Source organism: Stegodyphus dumicola, chromosome 12 (assembly GCF_044657685.1).
Source record: "Stegodyphus dumicola isolate Sdum_Otavi_A_Nest chromosome 12, ASM4465768v1".
Classification (NCBI taxonomy): domain Eukaryota; kingdom Metazoa; phylum Arthropoda; class Arachnida; order Araneae; family Eresidae; genus Stegodyphus; species Stegodyphus dumicola.
The window spans coordinates 24,955,694-24,972,516 of NC_140779.1; the positions used below are offsets into that span (position 1 = coordinate 24,955,694).

The 16,823-nt window shown below is 32.2% G+C and overlaps 1 protein-coding gene and 1 pseudogene across 1 annotated transcript in view; both read left to right on the forward strand.

Annotated features, from left to right (window-relative positions):
* The window catches only part of LOC118191417 (uncharacterized), a 148,550-nt gene that overhangs the window by 33,787 nt on the left and 97,940 nt on the right, over positions 1-16,823 (forward strand). The window lies entirely within an intron of this gene.
* LOC146993515 (uncharacterized) lies at positions 8,916-11,527 on the forward strand (annotated as a pseudogene).

Below are 16,823 nucleotides of genomic sequence, written 5' to 3' on the forward strand. Positions count from 1 at the left end.
AAACAGAATTTTTTAAAATTGAAAATTTAAAAAATTTTAATATGTGAAAAAGCTGTATTAACATCAAGTGTCATTCACTACAAGTTTAAAAAATTGTACTTGAACTTGAGTGGATGAATAAAAAGCATTTTATGTACTGAAAATTTGAACAAGATATAGGGAGAGTGTGAGGTAATAGTAGGAATTTAATAATTCCGGATATTCATTTCGCAAACGAGGCAGTAAAAAAAAAAAAAAAAAAAAAAAAAAAAAATTCCACTTAATAGTAAAGTTTCAACTATAAAAAAATCCTCTGATTCGGACAACTTGCCGCAAACATACAGAAGAACAGCGAAATAATAAGATACAGCTCTGTTGACGCTATATTACAGCGTCACGTGATTTTTGCGCAAAATAATTCTATTGGTTAAACGCACTCTTCGCAGGCGTACTCGTTTGTACGCTTTTACGCTGGTAACGTAAAAGCGCGTTCGTCAGCTACGTTTCGAGCGTACTCGTGTGGACGGGCCTTTACATTGCATTCGATAGCTATCAAAATGGATATTTTCTTTGAAATATGACACCTAGAATTTTTTGTGATTACAATACTTCCTTTATTTTGCACAAGGAAGTAAAAAAAGCACCAAACCAGAAACTGGCCGATGTTTTTGTGGACTCATGCGATGATCATATTCATGCCCTGTAGCATAAGAACATCCGTCGTATCGGCAAGTAACGAACATACAAAGAAGAAACTATTGTTCATTGAATGTAATAATTTATTGTTGGTTATTTAAAACAGTTCTGCCCTGGAATGGAAGCCTGAGCTACAATATCTAATCGATAATGTAATACTGAATAATTTGTAATCAAGTGAAGCAATGGAATTAAAATAAGCAAAATGAATTCAATACTCACTAAATTGTTGTTCAGATTTATCATCCACGAAATTGAATTTTAAAACAGAACAACATTTTTCAAAATTAGCTGAACAAAAAAAAAAAAAAAAAAAAAAAAAAAAAAAAAAAAAATGAAATGAATGTTCGAAATAAGGTTTAGAATTTATTTCGTAAATTCGTGACATTCGGAACAGGTGCGAAGAATGAATACTTGAACTGTCTAACTCGTGTTCCCCTTCCCCCTCTTAAAAAAAAATCTCTCTTAAAATATGATTTTGTAGATTTCATTTTAACTTTTGAAAGGAATTTTATTTCTTTCAAGAGTTTCCAGTTGAGCTAGTTTACAGCAACACTGGCGCACTTTAACCTTGCCAAAAAGGTGAATTAGTCAAAATATGAAGAAAAGATTGCTCCATTCGTTTAGAGATAAAACATTTTATTTAAAACTGAGAACATGATTACTATGATTCAAAGAAAAAGAATTGTTCAACCAGATTAATTTTTCATGTTATATATGTAACGGGTTATCTGCTAACGTCTGTTATTATATTTGTCGTGTCTTTCAGAATGCATTTCAAATTATGTCCTGATATAAAAGTCAGAAAAGTTGTACGAAAATTTGTTGCATTATTGTGTGTCTCTGATTCCTTGAAATCATTCGTTGAATAATGCCAAAATTTGCTGTGATACGAGTATAAGTTAAAGAATGAAAGTTCATTTCAAGTTAAGTTTACACATTTTTGTAACGATTTTGATTTTTAATAATTGAATTTAAATTTAGTTTTAAATTACAAATGGAACTGACATCCATTTGGAATAAGATTTAATTATCGTCTGCAGCAATAAAAATATTCTTTCCTTAAAAATGTCGCTGAAAAATAAGCAATGGATCGAAGGTTATACTTTTGCGCTGTCAGAAGAGAAATATTCTTATAGAATTATTAAAAAAAGATGTGAAATTTGAATATTTCTACGCGTAAAATAAATAACACAATTAATATAAAAGAAAAGAAACGCCAAAGTTTACATCTGATTGGGAAAAGGGCAAAAAAATGCATACCTAATAAAAGTACGTACGGCTTTTATTAAATCTAAAGTCGCAGCTCATGTTTTAAAGGAAAATCCAGCCCCTCAAAGAGGTATTGCAAAATCTATAATAGCTCTGTAGGAACTGTTAACGAAATTGTAAAATCTGATTTAAAGCTAATGAAAACAAAAAAACATGATGTTCATCGCCTAACGCCGAAACATGTTTCTCCGTGTAAAGGCCCGTCCACACGAGTACGCTCGAAACGTAGCTGACGAACGCGCTTTTACGTTACCAGCGTAAAAGCGTCCAAACGAGTACGCTTGTGAAGAGTGCGTTTAACCAATAGAATTATTTTGCGCAAAAATCACGTGACGCTGTAATATAGCGTCAACAGAGCTGTATCTTATTACTTCGCTGTTCTTCTGTATGTTTGCGGCAAGTTGTCCAAACCAGATGATTTCTTTTATAGCTGAAACTTTACTATTATGTACAATTATTAAGCAAAGGCAAAACCGCAAAAAATGGCAAGAATGGGTCCGAAAGATTTATTTAGAGCGACATGTTCAAAGAGATTTTTTTTTTTTTTTTTTTTTTTTTTTTTTACTGCCTCGTTTGCGAAAGGAATATCTGGAATTATTAAATTCCTACTATTAGCTCACACCCTCCCTATATCTTGTTCAAATTTTCAGTACATAAAATGCTTTTTATTCATCCATTCAAGTTATGTTTGTATTTTTATTTATTTATTTTTGTATTTTTAAAATTTTCTTTGTGGACTTAAGTAGGAAATGACTTAATTTTTTTGGGGGGGAGGGTGTATATTACTTGTTTTTTAATTCCTTCAGGATGAGTATCGACCAGTTTGACAGACTTGCAGATTCTATATCGTATGAAAATTAGGATTTATAAAATTGGTTTATAATACAGTATATAAAGAGAATTAAATTACTTAATTCTCTTTATATACACCATCCACCATATAATAAAACCAACTTCATATTTTTTTAACTCGCTCTCCCTTGGTCTTTTGTTTTTCTTTTTATTTATTTTTGAATTTAGAATGAGGTTCAAACTTTGGACAGTTTATGAGAAATTATGTTCTTGATAAAATATGCAATAAAGTAAAAATAAAGAGAGAATTTATAGATGATATATGATAAAGAGATGCAGATATATTTTTACATAAGGATTTCTATTTACACTGCACATTTTTAAACTAAATTAAAAACAATAATAATAATGAATAAAATAAGAAATGAAAACAATAATAATAGGTAAAATAAGAATATAATGATTCATGATTAAATATAAGAAACACGTTTCAAAATGAGAAAAGCTAACTGAATTATACCGTCTACGGGTGAGGTTCGAACTTACCACCTTCCAATCCTCCGCCAACAAAGCAGCGCGCTGACCACTCAGCTATCTGTGACATCAGGGTTGGGAAAAAATAACGTAACAAGTAGAAATCGCTGCAAAGGTAATTTAATTAAACTTCAATAAATGATTGCTGTATGACACAAGTTGTAACTTTCCTCCAAAATTTCGCAATTGTGTTTTATTGAATACTCTTTCACAGTCAACTGCTTTATTTTAGAAGTTATTATATTGCTGAAGTTAGTTTTTGGTGTATTTAATATAGGGATATTTATAGAGCATTTTAGTACACATGATATAGCCAATATTTATAATAATTAAGGAGAATTTTGTAAGGCAGAAACTTTGATTTCGTAGAAACTGTAATTTATTTAGGTTCCTATTACTTACGGTGTTATAAATAGGTGAAGCATATGGATATACTGGTCGGATCATTGCTTTATAAGTATACAGTTTTCCCCTTTAATGAGAATTTTAAATGTATACTAATATGTACGGTTTGAGAAATCTGAAGATGGCGTGAACAATGCTGATTATTTTATTGCTGTATACAGTTATATTTCTAAGCAAAAACTCATCTCTGTGTGGCTCTGACGCCATATTGAAACGGGTAAGCAAGAAGGTTTTCTGATTATGACACGTGATAAGAACTCGGTCTGCTATTGGCTATACGCACGCGTCGCGGGCGAAAAAGCTGAACAGGAGCGTACTCAGTTTTACGTCTTCTGCGTCCTACGAATTTACGCCGGCGTCAAAAAAGTTACGTCAACTACGTCGGGAGCGTCCTCGTGTGGACGGGCCTTAAGACTATGTGCAAATTGCTGTATGAAAATTATTTGGCAGGTAAGAAATATAAATATATAGTTACAATCGATGAGGCTTAGATATACTTATCTGATTGCAATGGAAAAAGATCGATTTACTACCGATAAAAAAAATCTGATGTGTACACCACATGACTTCCTTGTACGGAATATTAAATTATACGCATTTTTTCTTGAATTTTATTTAAACTTATTAGATTGAATTAAACCTACTTCGACAGCGCGTAAACCACAATAGAATAAATGAATTCTTTAAAATTCACTTTGTTTACCATAGCGACACCCTGGCGCTAGGTTTACTTAACAGTATTATATTTCGTTCATATTATAACTCATAATGCACAAAATTTATATCATTTAAAGAATTATCTAATCATTGCCACATGTTCTATTCAAATACTATAATAAATCTGGAACTATGTATAAAAGAAATTAAGCAAACAAAACAAAAAAGAAACAGTTTTTCACAGACGATTGTATATTTCTCATTGAATTAATTCAGTTCTCACTTCGCGAGAAGGCAAAAATACATAAAAACTCAAAATATCTATATTAAAAATTACCAAGTAAATCTTAAACACTTATTTCCTCGAAAAAATTCCAGAAAGAATTAAGCATGATTTAATTGGCAATAATAAATGAATACGTTATCTTTGTTGTTGCGAAGCTAAGTTTCTCTAGATTGGCAACAAATCCACTAGTCTCCTGTTTCAAATGTAAACATCAATGGCCGCCATTAAAAACAGGCTTAGCGGCAATTAAACAACTTTAAAATTGCTGATAATTCTAAAATATTGCACACATATTTACTAAAGGCATAAAATCCTTAACCGGAAGATAAAAACAACATAATTCAATCATTTTTAAAGTAAAACATGTACAATTTACAAACATATAAGAGTAAAGAAACTGAGATCACTGAGCCGGGTAATAGATTGGATATATATATATATAAATATATTTATATACGTTTGGTGTGGCCGATTGCAACTAAAATACGAGGTGCACATCTACATGTTATAGCAGTTCTATACAAAATTTCAACGTTCTGAGGCGTTCAACGTTTTTGAGTTATGCGAGATACGTACGTACATACGTTCGTACAGTCGCCACGAAAAATTCTCGTCAGAATTCATTTTAAAGCAGTTTTATAATTTTTTTGAAGGAAAAGAGTATTTTATTCTGCCCTTACGTACAGATATCAGGCAAAAACATCGTTAAATTGCATTCGATAGCGGTCAAAATGGATATTTTCGTTGAAATATGCTGCCTGAAACTTTTCGCGATTACAATACTTCCTTTCTACTTCGTACAAGGAAGTAAAAAGAGCGAAAAAGACTTAATATTTTGGTTCAGAGAAAAACAAGGAAAGTTTTTCTAAAGGTTTTGTGGTTATTACTGGATTCTCTTATGACGGAAAACTTAAAATAAGGAAAGTAGGAAAAAAAAAAAAAAAAAAAAAAAAAAAAATGTCAAAATTAATTCGGATTATTATCAAAAATATGATTAAACATCTAATTTTAAAGAAAACAATTTCATCTCTTTATCCAAACACTGTTCACTACGATTAAGTTCCATTAGGATAAGGCTCTAAAGCCATACTTCTAAATCTACTGCTCTATTTTTTGAGAAATGAAGCCGGAATTGAAGCTATTCCCTTTAAATGCACTCCATCCAAGTCCCCCGATGTGTCTCCTATGGATTACTGCGCATTTGGACTTTAAAAATTAAAATAAGCTCTTTAAGCGGCATCCCAAAACATTAGATGGAATCTGGAAGATTGTGAAGGAGGAGTGGAATAAATTCAACCTTGATGTTTTAAGAAAAGGTCTTTTATCTTGAAAATCAAGATCTTATATGATAGTTCAACAAAAGGGCTATCAGACTGAACATATTAGAAAATAAAATTCTAAGGTTTGTTTATATATAAATCTTTGCAAAATCATTAGAAAAATGCGTGAACACCATCTCTGTGTTGCTTAACTGAGTCCGTAAGTTGGAAATATTTTGAAACGTCTTTCCCATAAAACAGCAGAATAGTGAAAAGATCATATAGATAGGTATTTTCTCAGCTTAATTGGTTTTAACAATAATGAAAAACCATGAAAATCCCATAACGTTTAACCTTCCACGTATAAACCACAGATTAACTTTTGCATTCTGTTCTCTTAAATGTAATCGGGGTCGAAACCTTCAACCATTGAACTTAGAATTCGGGGTTGAAGCAATTTATTGCCCCACTCCAAAAGATTTTCTTTACCACCTGGTGTTCCATTTGCCCTATTTCCCCATCACCTGGTGAATTTTCTGAACAGAAGAGTACCCTCGAAATAGAAAATAGGGATGGCAGTGGGGAAAACATTTTAGAAAAGAGAGGAAAGCAGTAGTATACATATATTTTGTTAGGGACGTCTTGCGAGGTGCAGCTGCTGAAAATACCTTGAACTTTCTTATTTTTTAGTCTGTTTCCTCACAACATCTCACCAGCAAATAGCAAAACGGCATTGTGTAACTGCGAAAGGTGAATTCGTTTGTGAAACTCCTTTTGGTACAGACATAATTTTCCAGATTTGCTAAACTTACTGAGTAACTTTTCTAGAACTTTGAGTTTAAAGTTTTAATTGAATATAAAAAGAAATTCAATCAGTGATGTTGTCTACAGTATTTATTCGAACGTACATATGTTTAAATTATCTAACCTACTTTTACATGGGAAGTATTTTTGAGAGTATGCATGTCGAACCAATAAGAATTTTGTGAGATCGTCTTTATTGAAACATGCTTAAATTAAATCGCTGGAAAAACTTTGATTTTTGAAAATATTTTTGAAAAAATTACAAAAATCCGTATTGTCGAGAATAAATTTATATTTATTACAAATACTTCAAAGGCATTTTGGATTAGATTTAGTACCTTACATTCTGGCATAAAACTTGCACTTTTAATTCAAAAAATAGGACGAAAATGTACCGTTGAACGTTATACGACGGGTATAAAAACGATAGCTTAAAAATAAGGAAAAAAATAAATTATTACATGCACTAAAATGCTGCTTATTTAAAAGAAATGACATACCTTATGAAATTAAACATTTTCATTATCGGATAACATAGAGTTCGTCATTTTCGTTCTACGTTATATCTTCAGGCGTATCATCGAATTTTGTTTCATCTTCATCATCATTGTTATTTTGATCCATAAATAAATACTCATTATTCGTCCCATCTTTCACCAACACCAAGCATCTTTGCTTCAGCACGATTTCCATTTTCTTTCGCAAAATGAATGGCTTTTCATTTGAAACCACTGTGTTTGTTTCTTTTCGCGGAAGCCTTATTTACTACTAAAACGAGCACTTAGATCAACTGTACAGAGGCTGTTCACACATTTCTTAGACGATGTATATTGTATTCACAAAACTAAATTACATAAAATTCTTGTGTTCTAAATGTTCTACTTGACATCCCTTATTCTGAACTATCTTTCGACATCGCAATTTCCAGGATAATAATGCCTTTTGAAGTGGCAGAAGAGATATTCTATCCCATTCCTCCCGAACAGCTTTCCAGAGTCCTGTTAGGGTTTTGGGAACAACGTTTGGATAATGCACATTTTAAAAGTCCGAAAGCACAAAAATCCATAGGTGACACATCGGAAGATTCAGTAGGGATATCAGTGAAGGGTATGACCTTGATACCAGTTTTTTGTTCCATTTCTTTTAGGAAATTTACAGTGGATTTTGATGTGTGACTGCTAGCTTTGTCCTGATGGAGTCTCACAGATTAATGGCACTGTGGGTAAAGCGATGGTGTTTCATTCAGAAAAATTGGTGATAAAATATGTTCCTGATAGTATTTGGAGTTAATCTTGATATTTTTTTGCATTCTCTTTATTTTTAACTTGCCATTATAAGAAAAACCAGCAACAATCATGAATCCCTTAGGAAAACTTTCTTTCGATTCTTTGAACCATGTACTTAAATTTTTTCTCCCCTTTTATGATAATAAATGGCTCTTTTTTTTTAGAATCATTTAAATACACTCATGCTTCATCTATTGATTTTGACAATTGTTTTCCATTTTTCTTTGGATAAGTGTTTCTCATAGAATTCTGCAGCGTGTCCTGCGTTGAGCGATGTGCTTTGTAAGAAGACGAAGCACATTGCGTTTTTTCGCTTTCTTAAGACTTAAATCAACGTTTATCCTTTTGTTTACAGTGGACACCGAGCATTTTAATGATTTTGCAACTGTCCTTTGACTAGGGGGATTTTCTTTTAACATTAAACAACGTACCTTTGCAATAGTCGAAGATGTCCGTTTTTTCCTTGGATACTTGTTTGGAATATTTGTCCCACTTGAGGCTCCAATTTGACGTTTTTTCCTTTCTTGTTGATGATATTACATATCGACGCTTTAGATATTACAAAACCATGACTCTCACATCGTTTTAGGATAACGGAGTGTGCGTATTTCTCTTCGGAAGGAGCGTAAATGTAGCCTTCGAACCACTGCTTCGTTAAATCGCCACCATCGAGATAGATAAGGCCTGCGTTCTGAATCGAAACTGGCTTGTGACGTCACGGTTAAGGGACCCTCAGCAATAACTCACACAATGACACTCCCCGAAACTTTCTCCGTATTCTTTGTCACCGTATTACTGTTAGACATACCTCACACGCTCTTGTTAGATGCTTAGATTTCGTTAGTTTTATTAACATTTGTGCATTATTCATTGCTTTTTCAAGTTGATTGCTTAGTGACATTTTAGTTTCTGCATATTTTCGTGCGAAAATGTGTTATCAGCATTATGCCTTCCCGTTGTATTGTTCCTGGATGCAAAGGAAATTATGATAATGGTCTTCGTGTGAGAGTCTACAGTTTTCCATCTAATGAAATTTTAAAAAAGAAATGGCTTAAAGCTATACCCCGGAGTAATTTTAAATTAACGAAAGCTTCGAAAGTTTGCGAACTTCATTTCAAAGATGAAGATATTGAGATGGAGACAAGTGCATATGATCCATCCTCTGGAAAAAAAATAAGTGCACCTCTTTCACGTTCTCGATTAACGAAAGAAGCAATACCATCTTTATTTCCGGGTTGCCCTGAATATTTATCCTATCAGAAACAGAATCGAGAATCTCCGTATGATAAGAAAATACGATTACAAAATCAGCAACTGCATTTGGCTCTACAGGAAAGCATGAAAACGAAATCAGAAGAAGAAGCAAAATACATGTTTTCAACATATGCAAACTTTTTAAAGTGCTTAGAGACTCAGCAAATCCCGTTATTTTGGTCTATAATCAGAAAGGAAGATGAGACATTATTTATTCACATCAATATTCAAGCAGCACCAGTTATTGAAGCCTCTGTTGTTCTTAAATATGATTTAAGTGTCTCAGCATTTATTGGTAATGCTGCAATAAAATCATGCAAAGAACGTAACTTTCCTGTGAAAGTTGGAGATATCAGAAATCTCCAAGAAATACTAGATGGTGTACAGTCTCTGTTAATACCTGTAGCTCAAAATGAAATTCAATCAATTTTGGATACAATTTTGGAATTATTGGGCCTTCTTAAACTGAATGATGAAGTCGAAGAAACTGTTATTAATTTTTGGCCGAACAAGTTTCACTTTTCTCGGTCAATAAAGTTAAACGGAGATACTCACCAGAAATGCTAATATTTTCAACTTTATTGCATTCCATATCTCCACACGCGTATAAGTTTTTACGACATTCGGGAAATATAATTCTTCCTCATCCAGCAACAGTTAGAAAAATTTGTACTGAATTTAATGCAAGTCCCTTTAAAGAGCAATTTGAAGTAAACTTCCTTCATTATGCGAGAGAGAAATTTGTGGAACTTCAACCTCATGAAAGAATTGTTTCTGTAATGATGGATGAAATTCATATTAAACCATATTTAGATTTCAGAGGAGGTAATATTGTTGGCTCTTCTTTTAACACTAAGGATGCAGCAACAAGTGCTTATGTTTTTATGATCCAGAGCTTACTCTCCCAGTATAAAGATGTTGTGCATATTTTACCTGTGAAAACCATAACAGCGGATATATTGCACTTTATACTTAAAAAGATTGTAACAGGATTAGAGAATATAGGGTTTTTCGTGGTTTGTGTAGTAAGTGACAATAATTCACTCAATCGTAAATCTATGTGTTATTTCTCAAATCCACCAAAACTGAGTATTGTTTATCCTCATCCAGTAAAAACAGACAGACCCTTATTTTATGTAATTGGTGCAGTACATATATTAAAATGTATACGAAATAACTGGTTGAATCAGAAAAACTTAAATCAGTGTTTTCAATACCCAGATTTTGAGACATTTGAAAATAATGTTATTATGAAAACTGCATCTTTTTATACTCTCAAAAAACTATATGAAGCTGAAAAAAATAATTTAGTTACATTTAATCGCTCTTTGACTTTTAAATCTCTTAACCCATCGAATTTAGAGAGGCAGAATGTCAAACTGGCACTGTAAGTTTTTAATGAACATGTAGTGAATGCTCTAGTAGAACTAGAAGAAAAAAATAATCTGCAATTTGCCAAAGAAACCGGAAATTTTATTAAAATAATTCATGTTTGGTGGTGCATTATAAATGTAAAAAGTCTCCATAAAGGAATACGACTAAGAAATGAAAATATGAATCCATTAACTAATTTGCCTGACGATGAAAACGTGAAGTTCTTAAGTAAATTTTTGAATTGGCTGGATGTTTGGAAAAGCATGGGATGCACTACAGGGAATTTTACGAAAGAAACTCATCATGCTCTTACTCACACAACTCATGCTTTGTTGGAAATGAAGGAGTATTGTATCGAAGAGCCGAAAATGAAATATTTTCTCTGTGGAAAAATACAAACTGATTCTTTAGAAGAGAGATTCGGAAAGTATAGATTTTTAGCAGGATCGCAATATCATGTCTCAGTGAGGCAAATATTTGAATGTGAGTCCAAACTCAGATTACAAAACACTTTTTCGTTGAGATCTGCAACTTTTGGTCAAATTACTATTGATGAATTTAATGCTGTGTCTTCATATGAAAAGGAAGATGAAGTAATTAATTACTTGAATATTGATGTAACTAATGAAGATATTTTAGGCATCGAAAGTGTAATACCAGTTTTGACATACCTTGCAGGATATTGTGTTTATGCCATATGCAAAAAACAGAAGTGTTCATCATGTCTGTCACAGTTTTCAATTGATAAAGAACTGATATGCGAAGATTCATATCGCTTAATTTCAAGTATGGATAGAGGATGTTTAAAGTATCCTCACCCAGACATTGTGAATATTATTGTGCATTGCTATATAGTAGTTCAAAAACTTCTTTCTGAGAAATACGAAAATGAATTTTTAAAAGTTCAAAATCAACGAAATTTTCATTGACTCTTTTCTATTATAAATAGGCTAGAATTATTTAATTCAATTGATATATGTGAGTTAGGTCATACTGCTGAGTATTGTGTGAAACAAATTTTGTGGGTGTGCATAAACATTTTACTTAAGAATTACTGTTGTAAAAAAAATGATAACTATAGAAAACCCTGTTTAAAAAGAAAACTACAAACACTACAGAAAGCAAATATCTAAAATAAGGTATTTATATTTTAGAAAACATTCCATTGCATTTAAAAAATATCAGTTATTTTATTGCATATTTATTTGTAAACTTTTTGTTGGCTTTTATAAGTTGTAATTTTTTATTCATTATGATTTAAGGGATGAATTTATGTTTACTTTTGACATCTGAAGCATCATCCCTTGTAATAATTACTAAGACTAGTAATATAAAAATTGTCAGCAAAATTTATGATTATTTATTTTAATTGGAAACTAATTTTATATGAAATAACTGTCCTAAGGGGTTAAAAGCATAACACTTATTTCATTACATAACATGTAGAATATCAAATGCTGAGTAAATTTGATTCATGACATAGTACTGTGTTCTTAAATTTAAATATCAATGCTTTTTGCAAATCATTAAATATCATTTTATCATGATGAAACTTAAATGCATATGTTTAGCTAATATAGCTTCTGTTCACTTTTATATATGTTATTATCATGCAATCAGTTTGTTTAAAATTTGTTATGCAATATAAATCTTTCTGAGAATGATAGAAAAAATTTCTAAAATAATATATGTAAGACTCATATTAAGGTAATTAAATTGCGAAACTGCAAACTAAAATTTTAAAAATGTACAGTTATTGAAGAAGCAGTAGTAATTGAATTCATATGTAGACATACTTGTTTTCATTGTATTTCAATTCAATGCAATTTTAAAAACAATTTTTTTAATTATCTTTTGAATTACAATCTTTGAGTACATGGCACCACCAAAAAGATATGTAAGGTAAGTTAAAAAAACGTTTTGAACATGATGTTAGGATTTATATTTTCTTTTCATGTGGATATTAATAGAAAAGATATTTTCAGAACAAAGGTAACGCAAAAAACTTTTTTCCTGTCTTATTTGGAATTTAATATTGATAGTCTTCAGAGCTATGTAATAAACATTATCTCAATTAAACTACAGATTCTGTCGAATAATTATGTAGCATTAAGAGGAAAACATTAACTGTAATACAGATTAACATACAATATGTAAGTAAGAAATAATTTTAAAGGTAGACTATTTAGTAATTTATTACATTCAGAAAATTTTTCTGACTGATATAAAGCATTTAAATGTTAGTCTAAATATTAAGTAGTCTCTTGCATTCGTTTGATATTTTATAATCCTGCTACATTAATATTATAGATATAAATAAAAATATGCAATAATTATAGATTGAGAGATAATATGTGTTCCCACTGGCAAACATTTTGTTAAAGTAATGGGTGAAACAAAAAATTTGATGCAGTGGTGAGAATCAACGAGAGGCACAAAGACAGTACAGAAAAATCAAAATAAAAATTTTTGCTACTTGAATTTTAAAACTAATTTTTCCTTCAAAGAAATTATTTGCTTTTAAAAGCACCACACTGTTCTCAAATAATTTTGTTTTGAAAATAAATACCAACAAAAGAAAATGAAAATATTTCATATTCGTATAAGCTTTGTAAAACATTATATTGCCGCTTGTAATTTTGTTTTAGACTGCTTTTATAGTATGAGATACCAATTTCATAGAATAGCTTTAGAAAAACTGGTGTTTAGCAAGGAAGGTAAACTGCACGAAGACCGGTCTCCTAGCAGTGACGTAGTAACTCAGCGCGCAGGCCTTATCTATCTCGATGGTGGCGGTTAAATTCGCCATTTTGAATAAAAACAAAACTTTCAAGCCACAGACGATAATTTTGACTTTTAAAAACATAGTACAATTGCAATTACTTCTTTTGCAGCAAACGACTTTTTATTACCGCTTACCAAAATCGTCTAAAAAATGTGCGAACAGCCTCTGTATTTCAACTAAAGCAAATGCGATTTACAAAAGCCTTCGATTTTCACTTCAAAATCTCGGTTTCAAATGACTACAGAAAGAAAAAACATCTAACTCCTAATTCCACGAATTCATTCAGGTTGAAAGTGCTCTGCAATAGCATTCTTTTGGACACTTGCATTGAATACAATCCATCCTCTTTGCCGGAATATTTACTCCCACAAGCATTTAAGCCACACATATATTACTTCCTTTATCGCTTGTCAGTGCGTCGTCCCTTATCTCTTGTCAGTGTCCACTGTCCGTCGAATAAGTGACCTCAAACAATAAGAGCATTGCACATGCATCTGTTAGGTTTCTTCGTGAAAAATAGGCTACTCGTTATACGGTGAATGTACCTAAAAATTAAAAAATCTGATGTGTACACCACATGACTTCCTTGTACGGAATATTAAATTATACTCATATTTTCTTGCATTTCATTTAAACTTATTGGATTGAATTAAATCTATTTCGCCGACAGCGCATAAACCACAATAGAATAAATGCATTCTTTAAAATTCACTCTAGTATTTGTTTACCATAGCGACACTCTAGCGCTAGATTCACTTAACAGTATTAATAATTATATAACAGGTAACTTATATAATAATTATATAACGGAAACTAAGTTAAACTATATAACTTAACTGTTATATAATCCAATAATTATACAACAGATAACTTATATATTTCGTTCATATTATAACTCATAATGCACAACATTTATATTATTTAAAGAATAGAATTATCTAATCGTTGCATGTTCTATTCAAATACTATAATAAAGCTAGAACTAAGTATAAAAGAAATTAAGCAAACAAAACAAATAAGAAACAGTTTTTCACAGACGATTGAGTATTTCTCATTCAATTAATTCAGTTCTCACTTCGCGAGAACGCAAAAATACATAAAAACTCAAAATATCTATATTAAAAATTACGAAGTAAATCTGAAATACTTATTTCCTCGAAAAAATTCCAGAAAGGATTAAGCATGATTTAATTGGCAATAATAAATGAATGCGTTATCTTTGTTGTTGCGAAGCTAAGTTTCTCTAGATTGGCAACAAATCCACTAGTCTCCTGTTTCAAATGTAAACATCAATGGCCGCCATTAAAAAAAAGGCTTAGCGGCACTTAGATAACTTTAAAATTGCTGATAATTCTAAAAATATTGCACACAGATTTACTAAAGGCATAAAAACCTTAACCGAAAGATAAAAAACAACATAATTCAATCAATTTTAAAGCAAAAAATGTACAATTTACAAACATATAAGAATAAAGAAACTGAGATCACTGAGCCGGGTAATAGAGGGGATATATATATAAATATATTTATATACGTTTGGTGCGGCCGATTGCAACCAAAATACGAGGTGCACATCTACACGTTATAGTAGTCCTATATACAGAAGGCTACTCGTTTTTGAGTTATGGGAGATACGTACGTACGCTCGTACGTACATACGTTCGTACAGACGCCACGAAAAATTCTCTTCAGAATTAATCTTAAAGCAGTTTTATAATTTTTTTGCAGGAAAAGAGTATTTTATTCTGTCCTTACGTACAGATATCACGCAAAAACATCGTTAATTGCATTCGATAGCGGTCAAAATGGATATTTTCGTTGAAATAGGCTGCCTGAAACTTTTCGCGATTACAATACTTCCTTTTTACTTCGGACAAGGAAGTAAAAATATAGCTTGAAATTATAGGTGCGCCTTATACGCCGGGAAATAGTGAGGACAGTGAGGACGGGCGTTGTTATACATAAACACAAATTGTACGCCTAGGGCGCAACGAAACAAACGTACATGTTGTTCCAGAATGACGTCGCGATAGATTTGGCTTGTCATGGTTCCAAATTGAACATGCAGGTCAGTTCTGAAACCTAGAATAATTCCACCCCAAACGAGCACTCCACCACCGTAACGGTGTCGTTCAATGATGTTTTCTTTGTGGTAGCGGGTACTTGGAGCTCTCCATATGAAAGTCCGGCGAGAATCAGACTGCAAGCTAAACCTGGACTCGTCGGAAAACATCACACAAGCCCACTGCTGCGGTGTCCACAATGCATGCTCTCTACTCCAGGCTAACCGCAGGCGACAGTGAGTTGCAGTAAGTGGAAAGCATCTGAAAGTTCTAGGAGCATATAGACCAATCTGCCCTAAACGTCTGTACACGGTCTGCCTTGAAATTGTCGTACCAGTGGCTGAAAGAGAGCTGACGAGACAGGTGTGAGGCTGTGCTCCGCCTGTTTCTTTTGGTAATAACTGCCAAATACCGCAAATACCGGTCCTCATTCGGCGTTGTAACTCTGGGGCGACCTGTGCTGTAACGTCTACTCACTTTACCATCATCTTGGAATCGTTGTCAAAGCCTGGAGATGACACTCTGGGCACTTCCAAGTTCGTCTGATACTTCCAGTTGGGTACGCCCACATTCCAGACGGCCGATAATTCTACCACGTAAAAAATCATCCAAATGCGTCCTTTGTGTCATAACTATTCGGTTATTGCACTGAAATGCTTATAAAGCGCCTGCGAACAATTTTACTTCTTTGCCTGTATTCCTTATATATCACTCTCTTACACTCTCGTCATTGTGACGTGCCATCGGTGTCATCTGGTTACTTCCTGAAATTTGCATATGATTCTTGAAGATGTGTGTAGTGATTTTACAGGTGATATATTTATTTTAGAGTTAGATTTCCGCGTGATTCCGAATTATCCTTAATTTATGGACATGAGTGTATATAGAATTATTGCAGTTCCATGGTGGCAGAACGTCCAGCGAGCATTAGGAGATCAGTTGTTCGAATTCCGCTAGGGCATAGGTAATTTTTCGCGTTTCTGGCTCTAAAACAATATTTGTACATACTGAATTCTAAAGATTAATTAATTCTAGAGATTCTATTGAGTTGACGCTTTTAATCAAGGCTATGAGTAAGTGTTAGGTGAAAGTTCTTTCCCTCTAATATAATAGAAGAATCTATATGTTGCACTTATATTTTTTCTTTTATTATTAAACTCAACAATCAGGTGTGAATTTTAGTTTTTAGCAATTATTGTAATATTTTGTTTTACTTGGTTTTTGTCTCTTTTTCTCTCTCTATGATTCCCTACTACCAACTATATTTTCTTGAAATTTTTTGCATGTATGTGTTTCTGACGAGAATAATATTCCACAAGAAATGTTTCCAAATTCGATATAGATTTTTCAAAATATATTGCTGAATTTTTCTGACAT